Here is an 18,668-nt window from a genome sequence, read left to right on the forward strand (position 1 = left end):
GCACAGTTCCTCGGCTCACAAACAACCATCTCTTTTGCTGTTCATTGGCGCTTTCTCTTCTCGTATTTTGAGCTCCAAAAAGCCACTCTAGTTCCCCAAATTGTCCACAGCTTTTACAGGCAAAGCTGAGTGTCCACCGCGTTGAATTTTCATTGTTGCATCTGTTTTGCCATTTTAACTGCAGCAGGTTGTATTACAATGAGGCCATTAATAGAGAAACGGATACAAACATTTTTATTTTGAATTGCAGCTCTCCAAAAAGATCTGGAAACCAGAATCAAGCCATATGATTGTTAAAGGGGGGGGGGAGAGACAACTCCAACTCCACAGGAAGTTTGCCACTATTTGTGAACATCCTATAAATACAGATAACTTTTCAGGGCAGGAGTATGATGGAGGGGGTAGACGGGGGAATATACAGATCACAATTTTGCCGGGCTAATTTCTTGAGCTTTTTTTTCATTTTCCCTACCTTGCTGATCTTTTTCAATAATTAATGTGCCTTTTAAAAAGTTTGACATAAATGTCAAGTTGAAATAAAATATATCAACAAATAGCATCGTTTATCTTCCTTGCTGAAAAAGCCAAATGTTTCATTTCCATTCAGAAGGGGGGGGGGGGTCCTTCGTGCATACACTGTAATGCTAATAATGAAGGCCTTCAGAGTAATTCCTACTTCACTCTGTAGAGCACTGACCACAAACGGGCTTCATCAGTAATTATATTTAGCTATAAAACATCCTTTTAGCTCCACAATTTCCTGGAGATTTCGAAGCAGCCAAAGAATACTGGTAATGTGATGTATGATGGAGAGCAAGAGAGAGAGAACTTGAGTGCTCCTTTAAAAAGCATAAAAATGGCCAACTCTTCTCAGCATCACCTATTCAGAGATGGTCCAGAATGCAGAAGAAATAATTTCCTGTTGAATTCTATTTTTTTTAAACAAATAATAACGCTGGTCCATCCTAGTGAGCTTCCCTGAGACAGTCAATTGCAATGACTCATGCTTTAATTTCGGCTGCACTGATTAAGCAATTAATTTGTTAGATTCATTCATTTTGAAATTTCCAATCAACTAAAAATGTGCCTTTGATTAATCAGGCAGCAGATCTGAGATATTCTTTAAAAATAATTTTTTTTTTAATGCAAGTATTTATAAAAACTGCAGATGACAAAATGCACCAGTTTCAGTCAGGCAAATACAAGCCTTCACAACACAAAACCTAGGAAAGAGCATGCATTATATTCAATTATCTGTCATGACAGATCAGCTCTAGAAACAGAAAATAAGAAAAGTGGGGAAAGAAACAAAGCGGAACGTAGATATTCTAACAAACATCCCTACAGCCTACTACATCCCTGAGGCAGCCACATTGGGGACAGTCATCCTTCTCTCACACATGGAGGGGGAGACTTCTTCAACCAACCCTGATGGATTGAATTGATTTAGATAATTGATTTAGGGAATTCGACAGTGTGGGATGTAATGAGGGACACCACCTTCAGGTTGCAATCCTGAACACAGTTGCAAAGGAGCAAGCCCCATTTAATAAGGTGGGACTTACTTCTGAGTAAACATGCATAGGGTTGCAGTGCAAATGACTTTAAAAGGGGATTCAATAATTCAGGGAGGAGAGGTCTATAAATGGCTACGATGTGCCACCTCCAGGTTCAGCAGCAATATGCCTCTGAGTACCAGTTGCAGGGGAGCAATGGTGGGAGATAAATACGCATTTTCTCCTGTTTGTGGGTTTCCCAGAGGCAGCTGCCACACTATTATGCGAAACGGTATGCTGGATTTTACTGATTTGGGGGTTAATCCAGCAAAATTCTTCTTGAGTATAATTTTCAGGTTTCTGCGTGGGGAAAGGAAAGGCATTTCAATCAATCAGGATATACAGAGCACAGCAAGAGATGAATGGATGGCACTAGGGTATTTGCTGCCTGGACAACTGTATCCTGCTCTAATGTGTCCAGGTCATTGGCATCCCTGGACATTTCTGTGTGTGTGTTCCAGTCATTTGCATCCCACATGACTTGGCAACAAGCAAACTATAACTGGGCATGTTATAGATCCTAATCCTCTTATGCCAGCCCTATCTTTGTGTTTTAAAAGTTTAAAAGTGCATCTAATATAAATATACATGGGATGGGACACAAATGTTCAGAATGTAAAAAAAAAGAAACGCAGATATCCAAAGCTGGGATGCATTTGACTGGGACACAGTTGTCCAAGACAAAAATAGTCTTATCACTCTTATGCTAACCAGAGGTATACTGTGTAACCTAATAATCACATGTTATTTAAAATTCATGGCTCTTCCCCAAAGCAGACCTCTGTGTTCCCAAAAATTTACTCTTGAGAATCAGAAGTCCTTCCAGAGTAGGAAGGAATGTAGCGGGGGGGGGGGATTGTCAAAGGAAGATGAATCAGCAAAAATCACACACATACCCCTTGCATGAACAGAAGCACCTAAAATGCCCTTATGGCACATTTTTATTTTATTTATTTATTTACTAAAAACATTTATACCCTGCTTTTCCAAAAACTCAAGGTGGCTTACAATACTTGATAAGTGCATAATATAATATAAGATTTTTTAAAAAATTAAACATTTAAAATCTAAAATGTAATTTAAATGCCAACACAACAAACAACATTATAATCCTATAAATCCATAGGTGGTGGTAAGTAAAAAAGCAATACACAACAAACTAAGCAGACATACAATACACAATCAAAGCAACAGACCAGATAAAAACAACCAGGAATATCACACCCTTCCTCACCCCTAAAAGCTAATGTAAATAAAAATGTTTTTAGGCCTTGCTAGTAGCTCTCCATTGAAGGGGCAGATTTAAGATAAAAATGGTGCCACAACTGAGAAGGCCCTGTTCCTTGCTGCTGTACCCTTACTTCCCTTGACAATGGAACTCTCAACAGGGCCCTCTCTGGTGACTTAAGAGAACAGGCAGGATCCTAAGAGAACAGGATGACCTGAGAGAACAGGCAGGATGTGAGTAGGCGGTCCCTCAGATACCATGGTCCCAGGCCATATATGGCTTTAAAGGTAAGTACCAGCAACTTGATTTAGGCTCAGAAATGAGTGGGCAGACAGTCACCGGAGCTGACAGTCACTCATCTGAGTCAAGCCATTGAGACCCTGTGACCACACAGTGCAATCCATTAACATCTTCATTAAGTTACAGTTTTATTGCACATGCCTTTATGAGTCTTAGCTGTGGCATACAAATGTATCAAATGAATAAAATGAAACCACAAACTGTTGGTAGCACTGAACCCTATTCTTCATTTTAACTGGTTTTGGTTGTGAACTGCTTCATATTTATACCAGAGTGATGGCACTGAACTCAGTGAGAATGACTTCAGAGTTAAAATGGGTAGGATGGGGCTGGACCTAGAAAAATGCACTAACAAGCAGACTATTAGTTGCACGTATTTTGTTTCAGGAAAGCACTCAGAGTATCAGTATGAATCTCCCCAGTACACCAGGCAAGCGTACTGGACCCTGTTGGAGACTGGTGCTGGAGATCTTTGAAATGAAACAGAAGCCCAACTTTCCCCCTCTCACCCAGTCTTCCTGCTCTAGTAAAATGTTCCCCGATTCTGCATGGGAGCTTGGCAGTCAGTTTCAAACTCTGGCCTGTCTTTTTAATACTCACACAATAGTGGAGCTGGATGGAGACCAGCTGTTGGTGCATTACCATTTGTAAATGCTTAAAGCAACTACTTCTTTTCTTGGCAGCCTCTCCCATGGAAGAAAGGCAGGGTGGGCGAAGGGACTCTCATTCCGACATCAAGAATTACTAGATGCCAGCTCCGGCATATGCAAGCCATTGTTTCCACATCTCCCTGCCACAAGTTTTTGCACAAGCACACAAAAATCAGGTATGAATGGAGCCCACAAAATTTCCACATACATCCTTCATGCCATCTACTGCATGATTCATGGAGTCTAATTCTTTGGAATTGGGGGGGAAGGATGTTTCTGAATTCTGCTTTGCTGGTCCATTGCCAAAATCACCATATTCTTTGGAAACAGCAGAATTACCTCCTTATTTCACCCCTAAATGAACCAGGAGACCCCTTTTTATCAGTCAGGCTGGAGAGATCAGAGCTTTTGCTACAAAAGGACTACACATCCTTTTAAAATCAGGAAGAGCCAAAAAAAAAATAAAAAAATCCCACTCTCTGCTTTTCACAACAATAAGGTATTTGTGTATACCTGAGAATCCTAAGTCTATATTACAAAGCCTGACACGGCTAGATCTGCTGTACTGTAAAAAGGGTCTCATTACAGAGCATTTTCATGAACATTTTTTCCATCATTATTATTCCATTGAAACTGGTGACCTTTCATTGTCTCGCCTCTTCCAACCATCTCTACCAGAGCTTGGTGCACTGGAAGAGCTGAAGCGCGAATGCTAACATCTCGCTTAGTTGCAGCTGCTAGTACAATAGGATTAATTTGCCATCCACCAACTCTAATGCCCTTCTGTTTCATCGTCTTTCCCCCACCAGGGGCAGTGGTGGCAGCATCTGTTCCACTGTTATTTTACTGGTGCCATTCGTGCCGTAACACTTAAGGTCTGTCAGCATTTCCATGACACATAACGTGCCCATTTGCATTGTCAAGGCGACATGTCTTGCACAACCTTTCAGGACAGAAAAATAAAGCATGTGTGCGTTGAAATTTGAGGCATGAGCCTACCATGGCAGCAACCATGGAGTACTTTTGCAATCAGTATCTTTTGCATGGGGTCTTATTTTGGTTATATATATATTTTTTTTGTTACAGTAAATCAGCAAGAAGATAAAAGTCATGAAACAATAGCCCACAGTTTATCCCTCCCAAAATAATACTGCCTTCCAAGGAACATGCCCAGACTCTTATTTTCCACAATGAAATTAGCATTGCTTAAAAAAAAAAACTCCTAACAGCTGAGGCTTCAAACAGTGGCTAGGAAATTTGGATACATCAGATGTTGGCTCTGTATCTTAAAAGAGGGCTTGGCAAACTGAAGATTGGAAACTACTGGTAGATCTCAGGTTGGTGTGCAGTAGATCAGTGCGGTTTTTCTGACTCTCAGCTCTTTAATAATAGCAAAATGCAAAGAGGCTCCTCCCACCAGATTAGGTACTAGAATCCCCTATAGGAATTCTGATGAAGAGTTGCCCTTGCATATGTAAGTTCTTCCAGAGTATGGCTCACACATTTAGAAGGCAATAGGTTCAATCTCCTAGCCAGTCTTTTGGCCCTGGCTCCAACTAATGGATTACTGAGTTAAAAAATGAAGTAGATTCTACAAGCCTCAAGTCTGTCTATGGCTGTTTTGAAACCTCAGGAGGGTGCCAGACCAGTATATAAATGCCAGTTGCCCATCCTATTATGGCCACTGTTCATGAATCATCTTAACCCAAGTCAGGATTACTACAATAACTAGTAATGACCAGAAAGATGCCCCAGATTTGATTTTGTCATCATCTTGAGTAAGGCAGTGGGCATCGTGAATATCAAGGTTGAACTGATTCATTTTAAGCTTGGGCCCTTTCTGAGCTCCAGGTCTAGTCAATATTGTCATCAGGTCCAGTGGGTAGTATTGGTTGTGGATCTCAGTAGCTTGGGTTGAAATCTCAGGTCTGTATAAGAAGAGTAAGGCTCCAAAGCAGTTTGCCTCTTGTTCAGGAAATTGTTTATACCTGTACCAAATCAGACCATCAGTACAGCATTATCTACATTGACTGGCAGCTCCTCTCCAGGGCTTCAGAGAGGAATCTTTCCTAGGCCTAGCCACTAGGGATTGAACCTGGGACATTCTGTACACTAGAGATAAGACTTACCAGTGAGCAATATCCCTAGAAGGGTGCAATCCTATTTCATTGTAACTATTCTGAGCTACTCTGTTCCTTTCTTCCATGCAATGGTTGCAATGCAAATCTATGGGAGGAAAAGTATAGTGCTGTTCTTATGGACATTGTCGCAGGAAGGATTAAACCCGTCATCTAACATGGACAGCCCTCAGTGACAGGAATCCCACAGTGTACTAGTGTACTAATGTACTATTTATTCCATTTTTATCCTGCTTTTCTCCGGGATGGGAACCCTAATTAGCTTACATAGCATAAAAAATTTACATTAAAACAATTCCTAACAACTGAAACAGCTAAAAACTAAAAATATACAAGCAATCCATAACCATTATGAATTTCAGCTTTAGACATATGCTTTTATAACCATATAAAACAACTTTTAAAAGCATACTAAAAGCGTACCACATATAATATAGAAAAACAGCAATAAAAAGCATCCATGTAAATATCTGATCTGAATCAAATCAGAAGGCCATTCTAAAAATTAAATTTTAGGCCCGGTTGCAGAATTTGTAAAGAGGGAGCAATCCGTAGATTAAAATGGGAAGGAATTCCAAAAAGTTGGTGCCACTACCAAAAAGGCCTTATTTTGTGCCACCACCCCTTCTACCTCCATAGGTTGCAGTACATATTAAAGGGTCCTTTCCAGAGATAGTAAGGCATATTATACAGAACAAGACAATCTCTGGCTTTTTTTCTAGAGCCAGAGCTTAGCAATATAAGGCTAAGATGGGCTGCTGGTCTTGGTGGGCCGCTGTGAGATACAGGAAGCTGGACTAGATGGGCCTATGTCCTGATCCAGTGGGGCTGTTCTTATGCTCTTATGTTCTTAAGGCTTTAGAGGTCAAACCCAGCACCTTGAATGGGGTGCCCTGGAAATCAGACAGTGCAGCTGCCAGAGCAACGATCCAAGAATTGAACCCCCAACCTCCAGTGACCATGCAAGCGTCCACGTTCTGCACTAATTGCAGTTTCTGAACCATCTTCAAGGGCAACACCACGTAGACGGTGTTACAATAGTCTGATTTCAATCTCACCATGCTGTGGATCACCGTGGCCGGGTCTGAACCATCAGCATACAGTCACAGCTGGAGCACAACCCCCCATCCATTGCCACCTCAGAATCCAGAAGCAGTTGCAAATCCAGGAGAAGCCTTGAACTGCGGACCTGCTCCTTCCTGGCCTTTGGATCTGTGGTCTCTGTGGTCTCTTGCCATCTGTCCTGTACATTAGCCACATTTTTGGTCTGACCCTTCGCTCTCCAGGCAGGCACCTAGCACCAAGTATACGTGTTCAGTTACATATCTTCTGCATTCCTCAAATCAAAAGAAACAAATAAAATACTGATCATGCAACCATGTGCACAGAGACTCACTGCACCGTGCAGGTGTCCTTACAACATCCAAACTCTTCTTTGGCCCGCGCACCCTGTACTTCACAACAATTAGTACTTTTTAAAGTGTGATGCATTTAGGAATCTCATGTAAGTAATGCTGCACAAAACCAATCTAAACCTACCAACATTTGAGGGGGGGGGGGTTATTTCCTTGAATATATAAAGTGGAACTTGTTGTATACCAAGACTGATCAGTGGTCTATCTAGCTTGGTACTATCTACACTGACTGGCAGTACCTCTCCAGGATTTCAGGCAGGGTTCTTTCCCAGACAAGCTAGAGATGGCAGGAACAGAACCTGGGATCCGTCTGCAAAGCATGTGCTCCACTGAACTATGAGCTATGGTCCTTCCTCTTCCTCTACCCCCAAACCACGCTTAGCCTGTTGTGACAGGATGAAACAATGGCACTGCTAACAGAACGGCACTGCATTCCATGGAATGAAAATAAAGAAATGAAAAAATACACACATTTGACTAGCTTGGTGCATAAGCATGTATAACTGCTCAAGGAGTAGATTCCCTGAAACATACAGGTAGCACACCTGAGAGGAGAGATGGTAATGCACCATCTTGTTGTGCAGGCATGGTCTTTGCTTCAGACTGGGATGAGAAGTAGGCAGTAGGCCAGTACATTTATACATTCTGAGGACTGTGGATTGTATAGGAAGAAGCTGACTTTATACCTTATTTATACCACGATGCAACATACTCAAACCGCACTCTCACCTTTTCCTTGAATGGAAACAGACTGTCCGCCTGGACTAATGAAAGATTTTCATCTTGATCCAAAGCATGTTTACTCAACAGCAAGTCCCACAGAGTTCAATGGGATCAGCTTCCTAAATAAGTACTGTATTTTTAAGACTGCAGCCTTAGTCCCACTGAAGTCAGTGGGAAGCCAGTTACCTCACAAATTCAATGGAACTAAATCGGTTCAGCTGTACAAAATTCAGTCTACTTTTCCTCAGAGAGTTCTTAAATGTGACACTTTAAATCAACTTTCCCTTTAAGAATCTGTCTGCTGAGCCTACACTGGCAAAAATGTTTGATTTCTCCTCCACGTTGAATCCTGTCTTAACATTCGCACACTACATAAAGAACAGAAGAGAATCTCAAAGGCCCTTTTAAGTCCACTCAGACACCCTTTGCTGAGGTGAGAGGAAGGTTCGCCTGAAACTTGTTGTTCTCTACTAATACATTTGAATACCCTTGCCTGCCTGTGAAAGACACTCTAAGAGAGCGATTTTCAATCTTTTTAATCTCATGGCACACTGACAAGGCACTAAAATTGTCAAGGTACACCATGCTGCCAGTGGGGGACTCACATTCCCATTGGCCCTACTAATAAATGACCTTCCCCCAAATTCCTGTGGCACACCTGTGGACCACTCACTGCACACCAGTGTGCCATGGCACACTGGTTGAAAATGACTGCCCTAAGACAAGGTCAGTGGTCCGGATCGTCCATTTTGTGGACTGACGGCAAACATCGGCGCGACATCAATATAGGGTTTGGAAAAGAAAGATATCTATGGATATGGAGAAAAGAATTCAGGGTTGATTTTGCACTGTAAACAATATGCCCTCATGCTGTTTATGTTAATTTTTTTAAAAAAATGCTTGCATTAAAGAAGAAAACAAAAAGAGAGAGAACAACAAAAAGAGGAAAGAAAAAGTCACTCCTGGAATACGACATTCATGAGGCGCATGAATTATTTAACAGACAGCTGAATAAGAGGAAACTCAAGAGAAGACGACAAAAAAACCCGGCCAACCACCATGCCCAGTGCAGACCCTCTCCCAGAAGCCCGGGACAATGAAATAAATTTTATATCTCTGATTCACTTGCCAGCAGACAAGGCAAGCCTGCTACTGCCCCCACCCCGCATCACAGCACTAAAAAAAAAAGCAGAAAGAAATAGAAAGCTCCTGATGGGTATCATTCTCCATTATCTTTCAACCCTTTGCCACCAGCGTGCAGATAGAAGCAGCAAAAAAAAAAGAGAGAGAGAAAGAAAAATGAAAAGTGTGTATATTGTAAGCATTGGTTAAACAAGCCCACAGTAATTCTTATTTGCTGGAGGTTTTAGAGAGCAGATGTAGGATTGGCAGGGGCTACGAGCTGGCTATATTGTACGCGTTCATTTGGAGCCAACATGGAAAGAACACAGAAAAGCTGCGGGGGTTTTTTTGTTGTTGTTGTTGTTTTTTGTGGGTCTGCGTTTGCCATTTTGCCATCCACTAGTCTAAGGTTTCTTGGATTCACAGTGACCCATAGGAGGGAGGGGGGGAAGGGAAAACAGATTGGGGCACCATCCAAAAGAAATATGACTTCTATCAGCTGCTGCCTGAGAGCCTCTGCTAAGCTGATGTCTCTTTTGCCCGAGCAAGTGCCCATGTGCAGTAACATGCTGATTGCCTGTGTTGCTTGTATCGGTGGCTCAAATAAGGACAAACAAATGGAGGAACCAAATATCTGGGAAAAAGCCGCCAGCAGCACCGAAGAAGCATTTTCAGCTGCCAGGCAATAACTTAGATAGTTAGAGCTGCCATCACCTAGTTCACGCGAGCTTTTTAATATCTTTTGGCAGCATTCAGTGTCACAGCACAAAAGGAAAGTTGGCATTTCTGCGCATACTTTGTTTGACATAACTGTAGGCTGTATGCAGCTGATACCTTCATCAACACACCATTTGTGTGGGTGTGTTGCTCTTAAGATATATTCTAGGAGATCAAACATGGAAGCTCCCCCTGCCCTATTTCATGTACATATGCCACTGTCAAATTACAAAATGGGAAAGAAACAGCTTAATAGTACCTAGGAGAATCCAGCCAATCTCAGTTAAATAACTCAGATAAGAAAGAGGAAAACCTCTTTCTTTGCCTGCACACTTATATATATATATATATATATATATATATATATATATATATATATATATATATATATATATATATATATATATAAGAACATAAGAACATAAGAACAGCCCCACTGGATCAGGCCATAGGCCCATCTAGTCCAGCTTCCTGTATCTCACAGCGGCCCACCAAATGCCCCAGGGAGCACACCAGATAACAAGAGACCTCATCCTGGTGCCCTCCCCTACATCTGGCATTCTGACTTAACCCATTTCTAAAATCAGGAGGTTGATATATATATATATATATATATCCATGCACATGCATGCAAAGGGGTAGCAGTGTACCACACAAGCGTGTGCCCCAAAATAAATACACAGATTTTCTAACCTGTGTTCCTTTCTTGTCAGGAACAGGAGAAGTGATGGACTCAAGGCCTCATCTACAATTTGCCATAATTTTAAAATAATATTTGACAGCACAACTAAGAAAACTGTCACATGTGCAATTAAAGCTTCAGCATCCCTTCCTGGGATATGATATCAATATTCAAATAATATCAATAAATAAATAAATCAGTAAATGATACCAATATTCAAATATTTAAAAGCCTTCAGTTTAAAAGTACATGCAAGACGCTTTCTATTTTCACTTAATGCTCCAAAAAGAACAGAAATTGGAGTATAAGGCGGTCACCTTGATTTCCACAGTGTGCTAACAAAAAAGAGTTTGTACAGTCCTGCTTAATGTACTTCACAAATGAGACTTTACAGACCCATTTTTTTTGCCTTGATCTTTCAGCTCAACAATGGGCAGGGGAGCGGGATAAGTCCAGGCAGAAATTCAAAGGGCGAAGCTTCCCCAATCATTTGCTAAAGATGCACCTAGTGGATGTCTGCCTGAAGCATCTCTACAAGGCACAGTGCTCCCCCCCCCCAAAGGCCATGTATAAAAAAATATCCAGACATATGTCCTCCAAGGCACTGTTGCCAGCATACCTGAACACACAAGTGAGACAGGCATGCCCTGCACAACAAACTCATAGTTCAGTCCATTAAGGAACGGCCTATCACCCCACACCTTGCGTGACTCCACTTAGATCAGGACCAGCATGTCTCTCCTATGCTGGTATAATTCAGGATTTTCTGAAATTTAGACAGGTTGTACCACTCATAGAATAGACTCTTCACACCAAAGGTCCTACAGATAGGACAAATTGTCTGGATTTTGTGAGGAACAGGATCTACAGGGTTTACAATAGCAGACTGCTGCTTTTTCACAGCACTTTAGGTAGAGAGCCACTCAAAGATTTCATCCATTTTTTTGTCAGTTGGTTTTCGCAAGTTTGATCTTTTTCTTTTGGTGCATTGGCCCACACCTGGAAATCTCAGAGGAGGCAAGTGCTTTTCAAAAACTGTTTTACTGAGCTGATTATTTTTATCAGCTATGTTCTATGTGAAGAACATAGACAGTCACAACACAACCTATGCATGCCTACTCAGATATATGCCCCATTGTGCTCAAAGAGACTTACTCCCAGAAAAGCAGTGGCATAGCTCACTGACATGCTGCCCCAGGGCATGCCGGTTGCCCCGCCACCCACTCCAACCCCACCCACGCCAACCTGGAACCAACTGCGGAAACATGATGACATCTCTGCAGTTACTTCTAGAACACTTCGCTCCAACCATTACTATGGGGGCGTCCAGCCAGCTTTGCTCCCAGTGACTGCGCCATGAATCACTATAGAGGCAGCAAGCAGGCCCTCTTTCTTGCTCCCCCTGCATGATTTTTGGTGCATGCCACTGAGAGAGAGGCAAATTGCCTCACAGGGGGGCAGGACAGCAGTGACTGGATTGCTACCCCCCATGGAGTGCCACCCGGGGTCCTGTGACCCCCCTCCCGCCAGCTACATAACTGCAGTATTTCCCTCTTACATAACACCAGAACCAGGGGAAATCAACTAAAGTTGAGTGTTGGGAGAGTTAGAACAGACAAAAGAAAATATTTCTTTCCCCAGCGTGTGATTAGTCTGTGGAACTCCTTGCCTGTAGCAGCGCAATGCTGCTATGGGAAACAACCAAGGCTTCTGGAGCCTTGTTATTTGGTGGGAGTGCAGAGGCACTGAGAAAGTTTGGACTATGAACAGGGGCAGCGAGGAACAAAGCAAATGAATGAGAGCCGGGAGACAGGTCTCAGAGAGATGCAGAGAGGCTTGAGGCTGGAACAGATCTGAAATCCTTGCCCCTTCATCAAGCTTTATTCATTCTTAAACATGTGTCACAATACCGTGCAATACAATGAGGGTTACTAAAGGTTACACTGCTAGATGACCGGCTTGCTCTAGCTTAACCACAATACACATTCCTAGATATGATCCTGTTGTTTACTTCACTGGGCTTCAGACACTTAACATATCACTAAGGCCAAGAGTTTGCTTTTGCGCAAATGCAGAGTGTGCTCTGCTGTGTTGTCAAATATGCCAAGGCATCTCAAAGCCCAGCGCCTGCGCACATAATTACCACACTTGCCACACAAAGTAGAGATGGCATCTTACCTAGATGCCTTTAAGAGGGGATTGGACAAATTTCTGGAGAAAAAGTTAATTACAGATTACAAGCCATAATAGGTATGTGCAAGCTCTTGGTTTTAGAGGCAGGCTGCCTCTGATAGCCAGATGCAGGTTGTGTCGGTTGTCTTGTGTGCTCCCTGAAGCATTTGGTGGGCTACTGTGAGATACAGGAAGCTGGACTAGATGGGCCTTTGGCCTGATCCGACGGGGCTTTTCTTATTTGTAGGATTCTGTATAGGATTGCAGCCTTAGTTAGGAAAACAACTTCACTGTCAGCCCAATCCTATCCAGCGCTGAAGCAGCAGGGCCACACAGCCCACACTGTATCAAATGCCAAGATTGAACAGGCTGGAGATCTCCTTGGGTAAAGGAACATTTGTTCTCTTACCTCATATTGAGCTCCAGTCTGTCCAATGGGGTTACCCAGATTTGTGCCAGCTAAATCACTGGCACAAGTCTGAGAAGCCTCCTGTCAGGGAAATAGACTCAGAAGGAATAGGATATGGTGGAAGCCTTCTCCGCCAACCCTATCCCCCTCCCAGGCTTGATCCACACCCCGTTGCCTTCCCCTGCTCCTGTACCCCTTCCCCAACCTCCCCCTGCTCCTGTGCCTCTTGAAGCAGCTCTTACCTGCTCTGTCAGGCACAGATCTGGATCTGGTACCAGCGGAACAGTGCAGTCCTTTCCGCTAGCACTCCTTACTCCCAGGGTGCCACGAAAGTGTTTGCAACACCATAGGCTGCTGCACTAGCGTAAGGTAAGTATAGAACTGGGCCGCGAGTCTTACTTTTGATTGAGCTCATTCTGTTCCAAGGTGGGTCAGAGGGAGCTTGCTCATCACTATTCAAGCTCCAGATTCTGAGACAAAGTGAGATAAATGAAGCTGCATCTCGAGCCATTTTGCTTTATCAGCCTGGTTTGCACTTACCTTCTTTTCTGGTCTAGTACAGGAAGCTGTTTAAACCTGAGCCAAACAATAAGTTTATGACTACCGTTTGGACACACTGTTACAATGAAGATCATTCTCAATTACTTTTAAAAAAAATCTGGGCTGTACAAGGACTCTGTCTTCTGCTAGCTGAAATGGCTAATATGACTTCCCCTTGTCTTGCATGACAAACGTTCATCCTTCCAAAGTGGAAGTATGTTCGCCTTTTTAAATCCCTCCTTCCTGCGTGAGAAGCCTTCCGTTTCCCAAAAACAAGAATTAGTCATTGCTCATATACAAAATAAAGCTGTTTCCTTCTAGCTAATAAAGATCTTCGGTTTTAACAAATTTGTAATCTAGTGCAATATGAAGTGGTAGGTGGGAGGGTGATTTTTTGTTTCTGCAGAAGGGGACCAACATTTCAACTACCTCCTGTTCCTTTGCTTCTAAGCAGAGGCTTGATGTGTAGACATCATTTATTTAAAAATGTTACCTGCTGATTTCTGTTAAATTTATTTGATAGAATAGTTGCTGCAAGTTGCTGTTAAAAGTAAAAAAGCCAGCCAGCCTAGACTCTTTTGTTGTCAGTTGGCAACCCTACTGAAGAGAGAGAGAGAGAGTCAAGTCTAAAGTGAATCCTGTGGCAAATGTATTTTGATTGGAAGGTCTGAATAGCATTTGAAGGAAATGGTTGGTGGTGGTCATGCTGTGGCAATGATTCCTGTAAAAACTTCCCTAATCAAGGGCCCAATCTTGCCTGGGCCTTGCGCTGATGGAACTCATGCTCCATCAGTACAAGGCCCAGGCTGCTGGAGCCACAGCCATCGTGATGACTCACAGGCCACGGCTACCAGCACTAATAGCCAATGGACTGGCAAGCACCCACTGGAGCAGATAGGTCACTGGAGGGGACGTTCTAGTCCGCGACTGTCTACACTGACTTTTTTTGCATGTCTTAGGGCGCAATCCTATCCTGCGCTGGAACAGGCAAGCCAAGAGGTTTGCGCTGTATCCAGCGTGGGATAGGGGCCCAAGGCAGCTCAGCCAGAGGCAAGAGGAAACTTTTCCCCTTACCTCCAGGTAAGGCGCCTTTGCTCCAATGATTCTCCTCAGACTTGCGCCACCTCCTGAGGTGGCACAAGTCCAAGGAGAGCGGAGCAGCTTCACGCCGCTCCAAACTCCCTGGAAATGAGGGCTGGGATCCAGCATAAGTGCTGGATCCCAGCCCCGCCTCCTGCTCCGCCCTGGAGTCATTCACTGCCCGCCCTCCTCTGCCCAGGAACGCCTCCCTCCCGCCTCCTCCCAACCTCCTTCCCACCCACCCCAGCAGTTTGCATTGACCCGACGCCTGAGCAGAGGCTTGTGTCAGCCTCCACAGGCCAGCACACCTCTAAGCACCAGCTCAGCTTCCTCCTGAGGGACTTGCGCCAGCCCACGGGTGCCTCAGGATTGTGCCCTTAGACTGACATCTTTCTCAGCCCTAACTGCAGGTGCTGGGGATGGAAATTTGTGCCTGCATTGTGCTCCACCAATGATGAGCTCCATCCTCATCAAGCTAGGTCTCCTTTTGGGGGTGTGAGGAGTTTCCATGGTTTCTTTCAATGTACAAGGTTATGAACTTCTGCATATTTAGGGAATTCCTCTGTAAAAGTCATTAGCTTCTTGTGCCTACGTGGGGTGGGGACTGCAGTAGTGAGGAGGGCAGCACCATTGGACTGACTCCCAGCCCGATCCAGCACAAATTCTTCAGCACTGATGCAGCCGGGCCAACGTGGACTGCACTGCACCCTGTGGGCACATTTAGCAGGTGGGAGGTGTCCTTGGGATAAGGGGTCATTTGGAAAGCCCTAGCCCACACAATGGGTCTAATTGGACCTGCATCAGCCATATGACTGGCCCAAGTCCACGTGCACCTGTAGCAGCAGATCAGGTGTGGGAAGGGTGATAGGATGTGGTGCATGTGTGAACCACTCCTGGGTCCAATTTGCCCATCCCACCCTCATTGCTGCACCGGAACTTACCTGTCTGGCATGTGCTGCTCCTTCCGATGGTGCACAGAGGCCAGCTAGTAGTGCAGTATATCTTGCGCTAGTGCACATGCTGCTCAAGATTATGCCATCAGCCAGCTCTTTCCACAGGGCAAGCCACAATGGATATTACAGCTAAGCGTGGACAGTCACCATGCAGAAAAGCTTCCCACACAGATAAAATAGTGTCACCCACAGCTTGATTGGACCATTAAACTCACCACCCTTGCTTCAAATCCATCTGTCAACTCAGAACCAATGTTTGATTCCTTGACTAAGACCTGTGATACCGTTTCAGGCCACGGCCAGTAAAATCCCAAGCATTCATGATAAGGAAATGACATGAAAGTTTTGTTTTTAAGCCCTATTTATGTGTTTCGTTTGACTAAATGCTGTGTGAATAATCACCGAGACTCTTCACAACCCCTACGCCCCATATTGCCAGTTTTCCCTGTTTGTGTGGGCTTTGCACAGTAAGATGGGAAAGAAAGAAACAAACAGGAACATGCCATTGTAAAAGCACAAGCTTTGGCAGGAGGACTCAGACAGCTGTAGAAACTGCAACAAATCTCACCCTGCCAGCAATATGGTTCCTCCATGCATCCATGCTGTCGTCTTTTCAAATTGTGCTGCAGCACTCATCCGATTGGCTGCCTCCTCCTCTTTCTTTATCCTAACCCTCTATGGAGGGGCGGGGGAAAAACACAAACTCTGTACCTGCCAACTTGGGACAATCCAAAGTCTAAATTAGGCTCTATCCCAATCCTTGGAATCTAGACAATCCCTATTGAAAGTCAAATCACTAAAAGGGAGACAAGTTTTCCAATATTTTGGTTCATTCCTTAAAAATACAGTTATTTATTTATTCTTATTCCTTTAAGATATGTTAAAAGTAATAGTATGAAAGCAATTCCTCTTCCTGTTGTTCTTATTATTATTGCAAGCATCCCTCGTTATCTGCAAATCCAGTATCTGTATCTGTAGATCCACTTATCCAATGTTCCCCACAGTCCTCTGCACCCGTTACCTATGTATATGTTCATAACAGTTGCGCAAAATGGCTCTTGCTTTAACCAAGCAAGCAGGCACAAAGCCTCTTGCAATTACTGTATGCCTCTTGCTTTAACAGACAAGCAGGCAGGCAGGCTAGAAGGGATAGCAAACATTAACAGGATGCAGTTAAATAGGAAGTTAACGTTCACTCTCCCTTCTGGCCTGCCATCTTGTCTGTTAAAGCAAGAGGCAGGAACGTATCCCCCAAGGATACCGGGGGGGCACTTTTATTATTATTATAATTATACTATTCTTCATCACAGCCTATGTTGAACTGGTTATATTCTATAACAGTGGCGTTGCTAGAGGGTGCAGGCCACACCGGATGACAAGCACTGTGGGGGGTGACACCACTACTCACCAAAATTTTTAAAATCTTGGTATTTTCAAATAATACCATCATGTTATATATCATGCGGCTGATGGCAGCCTGAGTCACAAGACCACTATGCGAGTAAACGCAGCCTGGACAAAGTGGCACACAATGACCGGCGTCATTTGTGACAAGATCAGCGACCGTCTCAAGTCGAAGAACTACCGAGTCTGGCCAGTCACACTCCATGGAGCTGAATGCTGACTGGTGACAAGGGAAGTCAAATGTCGCCTTGGTGTCATGGAGACAAAGATGTTGTATTGGATCAGTGGTATCACTCATTTGACCACGTCCGCAATGACAACATCCGGCAGCCATATAGCACCGCTCCAATCACTGACAAGTTGAGAGAAACCCGTCTTCAATGGTACGGCACATTCTACGCACCAACAGCAATTTGCTTGCGCAGAAGGGCCTTCAGTTGGAGGTCAATGGCAAATGACCAGGGATGGCCAAAGCAGCGCTGGTTTGACACGCTGCATGGTGACATGAAAATCACCTGCCTACACCCAGACCAAGCCTACAATCGAGAGACATGGCGACTCCAATTCAAAATAGTGGTCTCACCACATGGGACAAATGCTGAAGAAGAAGAAGAAGAAGAAGACGACGACGACGACGACGACGACGACGACGACGACGACAGACGACGACGACGACCATCATGTTATATATCAATTAATGGGTAATTTCATGCAGGATGCAATGAAACTAACCACACTGAAATTTGAAATATGGCAAACATTATAGCCAAAACACCAGCGGGGAAGGGGGCCATGGCACATCACCATGCCCACTGCCCGGAGCATTGCTCCATCCACTACATGAGAGGAGGTCCATTCTAAGAATGACATGCTGGCCTCCCGCACCAGCTGACACAAACTATAGTGACACCACTGTTCTATAATTCAGTATCTAGCCTGAATCCACCTCCCCACTCCACTTGGAACTTCAGCCAGCCAAATAACAGGTGCAGGTCTGAGTAAAACTTTCAGGGAAGCTGAAGGTTATCCCAAGGTAAGACAACCAAAGTTCCCTTATGCCAAAGAGGCCTGCAGGACAGCCAGTCCCAACAGGATGCAACTTCAGTTCGAAAGTGCTGCTGCATCAGCACCGGAGAGTTTAGCTAGGATTGGGCTGTTAATTTGATGTTTCTAGATCACTCCCTCCCCCCCCCCCAACAAATACACACCAGAAATTTCAATAATCTGGTTACAACATCTCAAAACAGATAGAGCAGAACTGGGAAAGGTGCAGAAGAGAACAAGCACAATGGTTACTGGGATGGGGCACCTCCCTTACAAGGAAAAACAACTCTTTAGTTTAGAAAGAAGGTGCCTGGGGGGGAGTACAAAATAGAGACATGTACGACCTACTTGGTAGGTTTAGAAATGCCCCGAAGGAAGAACGATTTTGCAGTTGTGGTCTCAGAGAGGTAGACTCTCTTCCACACATTGTTCTGCATTGTGCTTTTAATCGCTCAGAGACCAGTATCTCCCCTCATTGTCAGGAAACAAAAAAGGTCTCTCTGAGATCACCTCTTTACAACTTTTGCTGGCAGGT

The 18,668-nt window shown here is 43.9% G+C and overlaps 1 pseudogene; it reads left to right on the top strand.

The window, feature by feature from the left end:
* The first annotated feature begins 17,144 nt into the window (after positions 1-17,144).
* Positions 17,145-17,794, top strand: LOC136647723 (uncharacterized; annotated as a pseudogene).
* Positions 17,795-18,668: the final 874 nt, after the last annotated feature.

Source organism: Tiliqua scincoides, chromosome 1 (assembly GCF_035046505.1).
Source record: "Tiliqua scincoides isolate rTilSci1 chromosome 1, rTilSci1.hap2, whole genome shotgun sequence".
NCBI lineage: Eukaryota > Metazoa > Chordata > Lepidosauria > Squamata > Scincidae > Tiliqua > Tiliqua scincoides.